At 34.2% G+C, this 15,886-nt stretch overlaps 1 pseudogene; it reads right to left on the bottom strand.

Annotated features, from left to right (window-relative positions):
- Positions 1 to 9,257: 9,257 nt before the first annotated feature.
- Positions 9,258 to 10,307, bottom strand: LOC101323068 (mesoderm-specific transcript homolog protein-like; annotated as a pseudogene).
- Between the last annotated feature and the right edge of the window lie 5,579 nt (positions 10,308 to 15,886).

Genomic DNA, 15,886 nt, shown 5'->3' with positions numbered 1-15,886 from the left:
TGTAGTAAAAGAAAAATGCTTTCTTTGTGTTCTTAACTTATAGTGATTCAGTAAAATGAATGTGACACTGAATGCCCATAGTCTACACCTGTAAATGGAGAAGAAAATTTCAATTACTGTCTACTGAGTCAACCTTACTTAAAGAAATAGATAGGCATTTTATACATTTTTATTATATTTTTCTCACTCATCCTCTTCTTTTTAATGCATTTCCAAAGACTGTCTCTCCACGTATTTTATTAAACTGATTTAAAATACATGTGATAAAATAAATCCCCATTTAAATTAATAAACACCACTTATCCCAAGGAATAAACTTTTGTCATTATTGTTAGAATTCCCCTCTTTTTGAAGGAGTATAGCTTCCTCATTCCTCAGTAGTAATCCTATACTATAATTGTGTTTAAATTTTATCCATTACATTATCGCTTACATTTATGTCTCTAAACAATATAATATTTAGCTTTGCACATTTTTGTAATAAAATCATATTAAACTTATTCTACTGAAACTAATTCTACTGAAGTAGAATTAAACTTATTCTACTATTCTATTCTCTCTATATTATGTTATTGAGACTTATCTATGCTGCTGAAGGTAGTATTTATATTTCATTTATTCACAGCTTTATCATTTTCAACTGTATGAATGAAATGAGACAAATTTATATAATCTACCATTTGTACTTTTTGTGTGTGTCTTGCCATTGGGAACAGTATTTATAAGACCATCCTTTTACAGGCTCCCTGGTGAACATATGAAAGCTTCTTTACAGTGTACATCTGATAAGGAATTGCTGGATCAGGGTATGTGCATTGTTAACTTTACTAGGCAATACCAATTGCTTTTTTTTTTTTTTTTTTTTTGTGGTACGCGGGCCTCTCACTGTAGTGGCCTCTCCTGTTGTGGAGCACAGGCTCCCGACGCGCAGGCTCAGTGGCCATGGCTCATGGGCCCAGCCGCTCCATGGCATGTGAGACCTTTCCAGACCGTGGCATGAACCCACGTCCCCTGCATTGGCAGGCGGACTCTCAACCACTGTGCCACCAGGGAAGCCCTGATTTATTTTTAATGGAAGTATTATTTTCTTCTCTGAGATTTTATAATTTTTTTTGTCATTGATAATTTAAAATTTTACTATGGGTATCTAGCTCTGAAATGTTCCTTATATCTTCTCTTTAGCATTTTAAAGGGTCTTTAACTTTGAAAGATTACAAGTATATTACTTTTTTTATTCTGGGACATTTAATTATACAATCTATTCAAATATTTCTGAGTCCCAAGTTTTAATTTTTTCTCACTTTATAAATCCTATAATCCAGATATTAAAACTTCTACCTTATATTTTATTTCTCCTCATTTCTATTATATAACTTTTATTGATTTATCTTTTCTTGATACTTCTGCAAGAATTTTTCACTCTGATATTCTAATTTTCTAATTTGTTTTCCATGGGCAAACATTCTTTAATTACCCTATCTACTGTGTTAGTTCAGCTCTGTTTTTGATTTATGTATTTTTGTTTGATATTTATTATTTTTCTTTTGCAGTTTGTAGATGATAGTATTAGTACATGTATCTTTTTTATTGTGTTTAGTATATGAAGTTTTATTATTATTTGTTCTTCCAAAGTTACAAAACATCTGCTTCTCAATGAATCTGTGATCGATCTATTTGCTGATTTCTTTTGAAATAAAAGTATTCCTTAGATAGCTTACAGATTTATTTGTAAGCTCCTATTTCTTGCAGTGAGAATTAGGTAAGAACCAAAGGATACACTGTAGTCTGCATCAAGACTATAGCCACAAAGAATGGGCTAGGTTCAAATAACACAAGGGGTAGAGAACTACAGGCATGAAGAAACATTATTTATTATTTCTCATATCACAGAATAACTTCTTTGGAAGGAGATTTACACTCAGTCTCCCAGGGAGAAACAACATTAAGAAGAAGTTCTTCTTTTCAGTGTTTCTCAAATTTCCAATGAACATTGGAACTATATGAGGAAGTTTTATTCTTTTATTTTTTGACTGGGTTGTGTGGCTTGTGGGATCTTAATTCCCTGACCAGGGATTCAACCCAGGCCCTTGGCAGTGAAAGTACAGAGTCCTAACAACTGGACCACCAGGAAACTTTCTGGGGAAGTTTAAATAATACTAATAACAGTATCTCATCCAGAGATTCTGATTTAATTAGTCTCATTTTTAGTTTTGCGTGAATTATTTTAAAGCTTTCCGGGTAACTTCAATGTACATCCAAGTGTAAGAATCACTGTCCATGATTAGATTCCTCAGCTTTGTGTGTAGAGAGGGTTAGAGGTGGGAAATGTACATTCCAAAACTAGTCAGTCCACAATTTCTTTTTTCAGCTTCTCATTTTGAGCAGGCTTCTGAATTGTCCTGATTTTAACCCTCTGCTGTTCTAAAAACAGAGGGCTGAGATATCATTTGAAAGACAAGCTCTGAATACCCTAAAACAAGGTAGGAAAGAAATAAGGGCAGAATTAGAAGTTTATTTCCTGTATCATACTCTGATGGACATATGTAGTCTGGACAAACTACCTCCTCATTACAACATTTCCAAGAAAAAAAAATCTATTTCCCAGACTTTATCTCAGTTATTCTTATTTCCATTATTTTGGTCTTTTGTTGTGGTAATTCTGAGGAAGGAAGTCAGCAATTTACACTAATTTAGGAAAAAAAATACAACAAATGAGTGAATATAACAAAAAAGAAGCAGATTCACAGATATAGGGAACAAACTAGTGGTTACCAGTTGGGAGAGGAGGGAGGGACAAAATACAGGTGGCTTGGTGGGTGTAAAATAGGTTTAAAGATGTATTGTACAACACAGGGAAAATAACCAATATTTTGTAATAATTGTAAATGAAAAGTAACCTATAAAAATTGTATAAAACATTTTAAAAGTTCTATGAAAAGCTGTCTAGTTTCATCAGAGGAATTAATTCAGACATTTCTATCAATGTATCTCTTTGAAATTTGGCTTATTTTATACCTTTAAATATTAATTAACTCACTAAGTAAACTCACATTTTGAAAAATAGAATATTTCATTTAAAACAAACAAACAAAAAACATATGCTATTAGGCATTTAAGAACTAGGAACAGGATATATACATTTTATATCTATAGTACCTAATGGAGTTATTTTCTAATAGACATCAATAAATATCAGTTGTATAAATTAACGTATTTTCCTTAACATGAAAGCTAGCACAACTGAATAAGGAATTCAGTGTCACACCTATCTATATTATGTGATTTAAGGTATATGAGGCAATACACCATATTAGCTTTTTATTAATGATCACATTTTCCAAATTAGTGTAGTTAAAATTCATACATAAAGTATATTTTCAGCCATGTAAATATATTCAGTATATAGTTTCTTTCTATATACCCGTTATAGTCAGAAACCATATCTTAAACAAATACACACTGCCTAAATTATCTCTAAAGTGATTAATTTATTTGGCATAAAAGTTATGGTCTACTTAATTCTTCTGCTTTAATAAAATTAACATTTATGTATGCCTATCATTCCTTTAGTGGTCTTTGATAAGTCATATCATCATGATGGAAATCATTTTCCCCACTAGAAATTGAAAATTGGACATGATAGTCTCTTTGTGACCATTTCAGTTCAAAGTGTACAATTCTTCTATGATTATGTTAGATTAAAACATATGAATTGCCAATATTTTACTTTCATTTGACTTATTAATGTAACAATTCCATAAAGTTTTACTTAGTATTTTTGGCTTGCTTTTTATGCACCTGGTCTCAGCCAGAACACTATAAATATATTGGGTACTTGGTAATTTAGAATTGTTTTTAACCATTGGAATCGCTGAAAGTGGAAAGAGCTGAAAGAAAGAACATAGGAAATAAATCTGGACAGATCATGAAATATTTCCACTCTAATACTTGTCTATGGCTATCACAGAACACACAGTTACATCCAATCATCAAGACTTGTGGAAACAAATAATTTTGTGGTATTATTTGTGATATCTTCCTGGCTTTAAGGTGACCCACATCCTTGACAAAATGTAACTGGATTGCTTCCATAGTTACAGTAAGTAGAATGTAACAAGCCTACTCATCTCCTTTGTTTTCAACCTTGTGAACTAAGGTTTTCTTTTTTTTTTTTTACTTTTTCTTTATGCCAAAATAACCCCTTCATAATGCTATTCAAGTCATTTTCTGTACCCCACCACAAACGTGAAGAATAATCGGCTAATATTTTTCGCTTGTCTCCTAGAAAAAAGTTAACTATGATGCTGTTTGACTATTTTGACTATTTGATTTGTAGAAAATTTCAAATGGACTCAGTAGCTTCATGTTCATAGAAATAATGATTCAAAATTTTAATAATATGTATATACACAGAATTTTAATAGTCTTCTCCGTGAAGGTAAGCACATACCCATTATTTACTATCAAGTGTGTCATGTGTTCTATTACAGTGCCTGAGAGTATTGAGGATATTTAATTTCCCTAAATATGGTACCTGTCCTTTTAATGTGGCAAATACGTAGGTAGGAAATGTGTTTTTTAAAGGTAACCTTCGACTTCAGCATTTTAAAAATAATCATAAATCCAAATTAGTGTAGTTCAAATAAGTACCTTTAGTTACGTGTTTGTATATGGCAACCTCCTTATTATAACTGACCCTACACTAGGAGTAATGTTTCTCTTATACTCAGTGATGTAGATTTAAGGGAAGCCTATGTATAACTCCAGAAGGTATTTCTCTGTGAAAAAAGAGCCTTTGTATGGAGCCATACAAAATTGTTCCTTCAGTCACACAAATTGATCAGTGGTGCTACATTGTGCTTTTATAAATATTGCCTAGAGAGATGATCATCCGAGAAAACTAGACATTTAGATTCATTTTTACTTATATGTATCGGTGGATTTTGAGTAGTGTCAAGAGACCAAGTCTTCTGATGTAGTAAGTTAGAAGAGTGATATATTAGGAAATGAGTGCTTTACAAATAATGTAAATTTAAATGACCACCTATATATTTAGAGATCTTGTGTTATTGATTTGCAAATTTCAGAGAATTGTAGAAACTTTTTATTTTGGTTGGGTCAACATGGTAAAATTTATAACTTTTAAATAATATATGTAGTGTGTAAAGAGTGTTTTTTATAAGGGCTACTATGTCTACATACATTTACATGAGAGAACAAAGGTGGCATATTAAACACATAAGTTTATATTATTAATTTTATTCATAGTATAGGATGCATATATTTAATTATATAACTAAAATTAATATATTTTTTAATATCTTATTACAGGTTGGTGAGTAACTGACTACATATAGGACTTTCTGTAAAGGTATATTTCATAACTAGCTACACTCCTCTAGGAAATATCCATTAAAAATCGGGTCTTATAAGTTCTACAACACTGAAGCATGATCTATAAAAATTTCCTACTCCTGGGTTAGATTTTGATATTAGATTCAAATAATCATTAAAGGGTTAATTTACTGTAGTACAATTTTAAACAAAGAAGTATCGTTTATGTCCAATTAATTTTACTTTCTTACCTAGCCATTCTCATGAATCTGCCACAGGTGCACAAAAGATAAATCTCTCTTTGATCATGAGAGTGAGATACAGTAGCCTCTGAAAATATTGTTATTTCTTATCAGATGGATTTATCTCTTTAACTTATTTGCATCTGTTTCCTTGCATCTTACATACAATCAGCAACAACTTTTTGCTACACAAATGTTTTCTTAGGACAATCTTGATGGTCATAATTTAATAATGGGAAATGGAATTAAGTGACTTTGATTATCTTTCCATGACGAAAACAAAAATCTACATCAATAAAGTTAATCCAACACATTTTAAATAAAAATGCATAGCTATATGAGATAATTATTTATTCATAAATTTTCAGTACCAAATTAATGTAATTCTTTGCCCAAATCATTTACTTGTTAATTTAAAGGTAACTTCTAGAGTTTAGGAAAAAAAGAAAATATGTGACACTAACTCCTTGGGTCAGTATTTTCTGACTTGAAAATCTTTAAAAGGATGTTCAGATGTATGGGACTTACATTTAAATATGGCTTATACAACAATTTCTTCTGAGGACACACATTTTTAAAATATTTTGTATTCTATGTCATTAAAACATGAAATTATATCTCCCCAAATTAAATAAGATTGAGCTAGGCTAGGGTAGAGCAGGAGAAATTCTCCCTCCTACGTTCCTTTTCCAATTTAGAGTATATAATTTAGACTAGGTTACAACATCTTTTTTCCTCTTTAGGATCCTCTGAAACAGGTGGTATAATCACACAGCCCAGGTACATGAAGGTATTATAAGTGTAACAACCAAAGTTATATCATGAGAGGCAATTAAACTGATATACTCCAAATTGGTCCTACTAAGACATTGCTCATGTCTTTTGATATATTATCAGTTAATGCACTCTGAAATTCAGAGGCAAGTTTTGTAGCACATTCAAAATAATCTTATACAGATGACATACTATCTTGCTATTAGAAAAAATAAATCTTTCTACATACAAAAAAATTATATTCATTCCTTAGGTGAAACTGCCATAGGAAATACAAACTTACTTGAAAGTGCAAGAACTTGTAATCTAGGATTTCAGGGGAGACTTCTAAAATCTTATTATATTTTTTGATCAACTGCCTTTCTTATAAATGTCAATATTTTTTATCCTGAAATTCGCCCCTTGAATTTTACCTACCTCATCTAGCCCATTCTTTCTAATCTATTCAGGCTAACTGCTTCAGAAATCTGCCCTTCACCCTCATCTGCATACTATTAGATGTTCATCCTCCCTTTATTGAGACTTATTTCTCTGCCTCTGTGATTGATGATCTCCTTGTTCATCTCAGGACTGTATGTTATAGGCCCCATACAAAACAAGCAGCTTTTTGGGTCCCTTGTTAAATGGCCTGGAGTAGTAAACACAAAGAAGAATATGTTGCCTCCAAATCCAAAGGCAAAATAAGTGTTGTGCCTTTTTTCTGGTTGTTAGGGAACAGATGTCACAACTTATCCTTCACCTTAGAAGGGACACCACTGGACTTCTAGAAATTTCACTGAAGTTGAAGGTCCCTGAAGTTCTGACAGATTTATTTCCCACATTCTTACATATACATATCTTACTAATGTTAGCATAGTGACTACAATGTGTGTGTGTTCTGTTTCTTTGGAGAACTGTAACTGATACATATTTCAGTAGCAGGACTTGTTCTAAAAGAACAGAATCTTACAGATGAGCTTTCTGGAGTTTTTCTGGGCTTTCTAGAATCCTAGAATTGGTTCTCTAGTCTGAATAGTTTTAAATGCTCTAATAACCCTATTTCCAGTGCTAAAGAAGTCACTGACAGTCAATGTCATGATGCAGCAACAGAGATATGCAAAATATCACTATTGGGTATTTGTAATTAAATACTTATAAAAGGCACTGTTCTGGGTCACCATGTAGTTGATACCTTAAACATTTCAGCTAAACTAATGAGTTTAAATAAATTAACTTGTTACTGCTCTTTGAGTTCTCTCACTTTGCTGCATTCCGATCATTCTTAATAGATGTATTGGTTATTTTCATGAAAACTATAAATGTTGTCAGAATTATACTAAGAAATTTAACTACTATGTCTCCTAAATACTGTCTGGCACCTCCTTTTCTGTCACAATTGCTCTTCCTTATCCCCTAAAACAGAAATTCTACTCCTTTACTTGTGAAAACCTGCCATCTCTTTGGCATATAGTGAGATCTACATCTATATCTCTATCTATCCACATATCTGTATATAATATTATACATATTATATCTATGTTATACATAGATATATCATAATTTTATATGTTGTCAGTTTATAGTTATTATAAAAAAAGCATCTCCATTAATTATTTCCTTTGTGTTTTCCAAGAACAATAAATGTCCTTTTACATGTGCCCTCCTGAGCTTTGATTTGTCTCATTTTTGAGCATGTTCACAAATACATGTTTTATTGTATTTTTGCTGTTGCTGGTATCTTTTTTGGTCAAAATTCATTTTTATTAATAAAAATAAACACTTATTCCAGTTTCAGTCATTATGCTGGAAGTTACTAATTAAAAAATATAAATAATCACTTAATAATCCTGTTTTAACTAAGACAACGAAACTGTGGCTTAAAAAATAAAAGTATTCAGCACCACTTGATCATATACCTTTCAGACTTTGTTCTTAAAATTTCTGGAACTTTCCTGTCTGTGAAGTACAGGAGTTGCTGAGTTACGTGAGGAACTCTCTCTGTGGCAACCAAAGAGAAGTTAAGCAATCAATCAGCCTATATTCAGCCTGCTAACTTGGACTATACAATGTTCCCTTCCTCTCCACTCTAGCTCAGGAGAGACATGCTTCTAAGCACTGAAGTATGAAGAGTCCAACTGTTATTAGTTGGAAAGACCAGTTCTAATAGCAAATAATGGTAAATCTCCAACACAGATGCTACTGTCCTTAATGTCCTGTGGTTTTAGGAAATTATGTAAATATTTTGGATTTAGTTCAATTTATTCAGAAATAAAACATGTTTAATAACATTAAACTACTCTGCCAGAGTAAGTGTCTGCTGGTTTAGTATCCTTATAAAAGAAAAAATATATATATATGTAAAATACATGTAGGTAAATCATAGTCTTAAAGTATACTTAGAATACTGCTTTATTTAAATCAAAATCTAACAAAATGTCTTCAATTAGAAGAAGCTAATGAAACTAAATCCAAAGTTATGACAAGGGAGACTTGCTCTCAGTTAAAGTTGTATTGCTTAGAGAACTTAAAGCCATTCTAGGCAAGGTTAAGGTGGCACTTCCTTATTCTTTACTACACGTAATTTCAATCAGGGTTGGGCCAGAAATGAGCATTTCTAAATATAATATTTCAGAAAAGTCCATAGAAGTGTTTCAAAGACTTTTATGCAAAAGAATGTCTGTCTGTCTTTCTGTATCGGTGAGTAGTATGCCCATCAGAATTTCCTAATAACACAAAGACAAAGGCCTGATCAGATGTCACACCTGATCAGATGTCAAAGGAATGGGAGGTGAACTATTAGGTCACCCGTAGAGTTTCTGCTAGCCTTTTAGTATATGCTGTTCACCAGTGTGAGTCAGGTGGACTTTTGTGAGAGAATAGTGTTTGGTAACCAGGAGATTTTTGTGGCATTTCTTCCTAAGTGGAATACACAACAGATAAGGGAATAGGGGAGGTAATACAGGGAAGTTACTCTTTCCAGCTCAGAAAGAGTTGATGAAGCCCATATATGTATCCAAGAAGCCCATGGGATCCTCTAGCTGTGGATAGTGGCTAATATGGTCATCCAGAATGACACTGTGGACTGCGGCAGCATTTTCCTGTACAGCTCCAAAAACTCTGGATAGGGATATACCAGATCCAATGGCCCTTAGATAAAATGAATGGGAATAGATACAATGACAAGAGCTCTCACCCAGTGTCTTCTAAACTTTTTCATCTGATTGATATACTGCAAAAGACTGTTGATAACCAAGTTCCTGTCATTGTGGCGTATCCCTGCTCACATGTCCCACAGCTCACTCTCACTCTCAGAGGGTCAGGTGTACAGCCCCAAATCTGAGGAGAGACCTCAAGAGAATACAAAGTTCATCAGTCACGTGAGGATGGGTGACAGCATGCCTCCATCTTTGAGAAGGTTTTGGAGAAGGAGAAGAAGGTGAGCTTCAAGAAATATACCTCCATTTGACAGACAGAGACTGTTAATGGTAAGTTGACCAGATCTATTCTGCTTGAACCTATAGAGCAGCTCCTGAGTAAAGATATCCCCACAGGCATTAGACAACAAGTTGATCCTACTGTTCTGGAACCCCAGATGCCACAAAAGCGCCTCCATGATGCTGGCCTTCTCAAATATGGAATAGTCATGTGGTCTTGGTTTGTCACTGAAGCCAAAACCTAGGAAATTGAGGACAATCACTCGATGAAACCTGAGGATCAGACTTCCCATATCTTGCACCAATCATAGCTGGACATTGTAAAACCATATAAAAGTACGACTATCTCCGGACTTCAAACCACACCCACAGAGTCTTAGTAGAAGATACTCAGTCCCTTTTAGGTAAAAAAAATTGCCTGATGACTTCCATGAGTGAAAAACAGAGGAAAGCTGGGGGTGGCGGAAGGAGGGGCGGTGATGTGCAGATAGGCCACAAGCAGGGGCATAGCCAATAGCCCCACCTAAACCCACCACTCCCTCATCCTGATTCTGGTAAGACTTGGGCTTCAAGACTCCATGTTTGGGGGACACCTGTTGCTGCTGTCTTTAAGTGTTTTTATTATTTTTTTCTTTTTTTTCTAACTTTATTGCAGAATAATTGACATAAAAATTTGTATATATTTAAAGTGTATAACTTGATGATTTGATATACATATACATTGTGGAATGATTAACAAGATCAAGACAATTAATATGGTCATCACCTCACATAAGTGATGTAGTTAACTATTTATTCCCTGATTGTTTTGATTTAAAGGAATCTAAAGTCATAATACTGAGTCATTGCATAAATAAGTTACCTTGAAGAGAGTCTTTTTTCTTGCTAAATTTAATATTAACAAGCTCAATATCTAGCCTGGTAACAAATCCCTTGATTTATCCTATTAAGGTGCATGTCTTTTAATTTTGTGTTCTTGTGTAAGTTTTATTTCAACTGTAAGCACTCTTTGGAGAATATTAGTACTTTAGCAAATGTTTGTCTATTTCTCTAACAGTGCTAGAAGGATGTGAAGCATTTAATGATTTTGATATGGAACCCATATTCGTGATGAAAACTAAGACAATGTTTCTTTCCTTTCTACACCAGGGATGGCCTCAGGTGTAATTTTGACTAGATTTTTTTCTCACTAGGGCAGGGAGCTCTATTGTTGAGGTATTTATTGTTTTTTTTTGTTTTTATTTCCAATTTTGCGAAGAAATAGTAGGCATATTCCTTCGGGCTCTCTTAACTCAGTTATGAAACTGATTGCCCATTCCTCTAATATGCTTGGAAATACAAACAAAACAAAACAAAACAAAACAAAACACTGAAGCCATTTTCTGCTCATTATGGTTCTATAGAAATACAAAATCATCATGTCTATTGAGCAAAGACACTTTGAACTCTTCCCCAAAGTGAAGGATTAGTTCCTTCTGAAACTTTTATAAGTACTGTGGCCTTGATATGAAAATTGTTTTAAGTTGGAAGTCACTCAGACTGACTTTTTTAATAAAAGTCCATCCTGGGGAACTGGCTGCACATAATTGACAGCAGTTCACCATCTTTTTGGTTGATCTTTGGTTACTTGACCTCCCTAACTTAAAATAATTGAGTCAACAACCCCTGCTTATCACAATAAATAAACTTTATAATCATTCTTCTATCTTCATATGCTTTATTTAACCCAGTATCCTCTTCTGGACTGCCACAGAGATACCTGGGACCAATACCAACTGTCATGGTTAAATGACTGCCTGTTCACTGCCTCCAAACTCCCTTACCTTCTACTCTTCTGCTAGAAGTACTTTCTCCATTTGAAAATATTGTATCAACATCTCTTTCTGGCATGAAACAGTACTCCAGCTCACCTGCTATAATTCTTAATCTGGATCTTAAGAAAACGATCAATATGTACTAAATAGAATAGTCATTGACTTCCATAGACTCCATAAGAGGTAACTAATTTTCTCTAAAAATAATATATCAGAAAATAATTTAGGGCAATGAGTTAGCCATAATATAGCCTTAATATTTATTTTGGGTATACTGGACCTAAAATATATTCCTGCTTATATTACTACAGTGATAGGAGATACTCCATAAATTACAAAACTCTTTGACTGCTGCTGCTGAAGACTCAGACTTTTACAGGTTTGTGATTTCTCCAAACTCCATGAAAGAATAAACCTCCAACCATTGTGGATTTCAATGCTCACACTCTAATATCCTTGTAGAAGACAATTGGACTAGAGACCAAAAGGGGAATGCTTCATTTACTCTAATGCATAGATTTTCTACTTGAGCTACTATGCTATGTGACTCTAAATTGGCTATCTCCACATTTGGGAATAACACTAAGGACTATGTTGGGTGAGCCACCAGTGTGTGGTGAAAAAATACACAAATAATTAAATTAGAATTTTGACATTTGATTTACATTCATTTTTATGTATTTTTAAAAATGTATATATTGTATATATTTTTCAATGTACATTTTGTACTAGAACCATAGAGTATATAAATAATTTGCATGTAAGTGTGTATTTATTAAGGTGTACTTAATTTTTTTTTTTTTATGTGTGGAGCTAAACAATAAGGAAATGTGTAGAAACTGCTTCTCCAAAGGACTGTTTTAACTCCACAGTTCCAGATACCTGGGAGCCTGTCATGAGCTCCAAAAAGTTGACCAAAAATTGATTTGTGATTTTGAAGGAACTTCCAAAGTGTTTTCTAGAGTGGTTATATGTTTTTACCTTTTCATCAGCAAGGGTTGAGTGTTCGTTTCTCTACATCCTCATCAGCATTTGGTGTTGCCAGTGTATATATATTTTTTATGTTTGTCAGTCTGATAGGTAAGTAGTGATATGTAAACAGCTAACCACCAGAAATATCTCTCCTAGGAATTTATTCAAGAGAAATGAAAACCTATGTTCACATAAAAACCTGTACTTTAATGTTTAATAAAGTTGTTACTTTACTAATAATAACCAAAACCTGGAAACAACCCAGATGTTCTTTAATATGAGAATGATTAAACAATCTTATGGTGCATTCAAATCAGGGAATACTATTCAGCAATAAACAGGAAAAAAACATTAAAAAACACAAAAATGTGTCTGAATCTCTGGGGAATTATGCTGAGTGAAAAACAAATCCCTAAAGGTTACATACAGTATAATTCCATTTAAATAATATTCTTGAAATGACAAAATTATAGAAATGGATAACAAGTTAGTGGTTGTTAGAAGTTAAGGAGAAATGAGTGAGAAGAAAGCAGATATGACTATAAAAGGACAACATGAGACATCTGGATGGTTATAGAAATGCTCTGTTTCTTGACTGTATCAATGCCAATATTCTACTTGGGATATTGTCCTATAGTTTTTGAAGGATGTCAACTTTAGGAGAAGTTGGGTAAACAGTACATGGAATTTCTCTATATTATCTTTTACAACTGCATGTGAATATACAATAACTTCAAAATAAAAAAGCTTGATTTAAACAGTAATATGTGTGCCTTCCTTTCCATGTCTGGGTAATCTTTCAAAAACTGATGTTGATATTTTTATTCTCTTGTATATCCTTCAGTACAGTAATGGTGACAGAGGATAAAAGGAAGGGACACATGGCCAAATGAAGATCATTGTAAAGTTCAAAACTCCTGAAGGTATTTTCCATCCCATATTAACAGTTCAATAAATAAAACATTTTCCATATTTTGTAATGTATTTCAATTGCATTTTTGTATATTTGAGTAAACTCTCAAAGGTCAGTTGATTACTTTCACAAATTTGAACAAATTTCAAGCTGACATTAAAAATAATTGTAATCAATTTTCCAGATTGGCCTATTTTTCTACATTTCGCCTCCAAACATTTAAATTTTGAAAGGCTTACTAAGTAGCTCTTGTTAATAATTTTCCTGAACAAGTTGATTATTCAAATAGTATAGACTAAGGCAAGGTCTAATTGTTAATTCTCTAGATTGATTAATCTCTCCTCCTATTTCAAGGCAAACATACTAAAACAATAGACATTAAATATATAACCCGATCTCTCTCCAGAATGATAAATCCAGCATATCCCCTTCATTATTACTAAGTATCAATAGAAGAAAAGTGTTATAAGGATGCTTTCTTTTATTGTAGTTGAAATTGATATAAATGTTCCTACAAATGTGATATGGAAAATAAAAATGTGTCTTTCAAAAAGTGTCTTAAAATATAAACTTAACTACCACTTCTGAAAAAATGAAGTAGACATACATTTGTCCTACATTTTCTGCTAAATACAACTAAAAGTCCTGGACGTTGTATATAAAATATTTTAAGACTTAAAGAAAAAGAAGAAGACAGGGAAGCTAGGAAACTTAAGATCCAAGGAACAACACAGTGGTGAGTTCCCTGGGTTTTCTTTTTACCTCATAAATCAAAGACTTTAAGCTGAAAAAGCTGAGAATTAAAAACACCAACAGACACAATCAAAAACAGCCCAACCAAAGCTTGCTCTCTCTAGGTAAAGGAGAAACTTAGCAAAAAGTAAATATTTTTAGATAATAACAGTGCTATTAATTGTAAACACCTCAGAAAAAAACAAAATCTCAACCCTTCCCACACCAGCAGAAGCAATGAGGGGAACCTGAACTTCCAACCTTGAGGGTTTGTGAGGATGTACTCAACTATACTGTTTGAGTAGTATCAAAAAGGCCAAGTAGGGAGCCAGGGTTCTCACCTCTTCCTGGCAGTAACAAGTTATCTTCTCCCTCACGTGGCATCACTGGAAACAACATGCAGAACCTGAACTTCCATGTCCACCCTGAAGGAATAGAGTATCCCTCCCTCTTTACAGTAGGTAGTTTCAGAGCTTGTCTACTGGAGAGTCAGGACATTCAACTTTGCACAGCAATAATATATACACATCCACCACAGTGGTTATGGAGATGAAATAAAGATCCCATCTTTGACCAGCTGTAATGAAGCCCCTCCCCAACCTTGGGTATCAATAGAGACTGAGTGAGGAACCTGCAATTTCACTTCCACCTGGTATTAAGGAGAGAGTGCCCAACCTTTCTCAAGCAAAAACAGTATCAGAAAAAACATCTAAAAGAGATAATTTATATAAGATCCAGAGACCCATAACATAATAGGAAAATGTCCATAATAGAAAAATTCCTCAGGGAGTGGCTAGGGTGGCAGAGTAGGAAGACCCTAAGCTCACCTCCTCCCATAGGCACACCAAAATTACAACTATTTACAGAACAACAATTGATGAGGAAGTCCAGAAGACTGGCAGAAAAGATATTCCATAACTAAAGAAATAAAGAAGAAACCACAAGACAGGTAAGAAGGACAGAGATGCAGTATAGTCAAGACCCATACCCTCAGGTGGGTGACCTACAAACAGGAGGATAATTACAATTGTAGAAGTTTTCCCCAAGGAGTAAGGGGTCCAAGTGCCACATTGGGCTACCCAAACTGGGGATCCTGAATCAGGAGATAAGACCAGAGAACTTTGGCTTTGAAAGCCACTGGGCTTACTTTTGGGAGATCCAGAGAGCTGAGGGAAAGAGAATCCACTCCTAAAGAGCACACACAAAATCTCATATGATCTGGGACCCAAGAGAGATGCAATAATTTGAAAGGATCCTGGGTCAAACCACCTAATGAACTTGGAGAGGCTTAGGAAGCAACTGGAGCTCACCCTGAGGACATAGACACTGACAGCAGCCATTTTGGGGAGCTCATTCTAACATGAGGATGCTGGTGCTGGCAAGCACCAATTTGGAATCCTCACTCTGGCTCATTAGCTGTGGGACCTAGTCCTGCCCACCAGCCATGGCTGGTGGCACCAGTACTGGAAGCTTCAGACCAAGCAGTTATCCAAGAGAGGACACAGTTCCTTCCACCATTAGACCAGGTGCCTTAAGAACCCTGAGCCCACAGCCACCCCAAACCTAGCCCTGTCCACCAGAGGGCCCATGACTCAGCCCCACACACTAGTGCACTGACACTAGCCACAGGACACCTTGGGGCCCCACAGCCAGCTGTACAAACCCAGTGCCCACTCACCAGTGGGACTGATA

Source organism: Tursiops truncatus, chromosome 18 (assembly GCF_011762595.2).
Source record: "Tursiops truncatus isolate mTurTru1 chromosome 18, mTurTru1.mat.Y, whole genome shotgun sequence".
Taxonomy (NCBI): domain Eukaryota; kingdom Metazoa; phylum Chordata; class Mammalia; order Artiodactyla; family Delphinidae; genus Tursiops; species Tursiops truncatus.
Note: the sequence above shows the minus strand (reverse complement) of the source record. Positions and strands in the feature narration are given on the sequence as shown.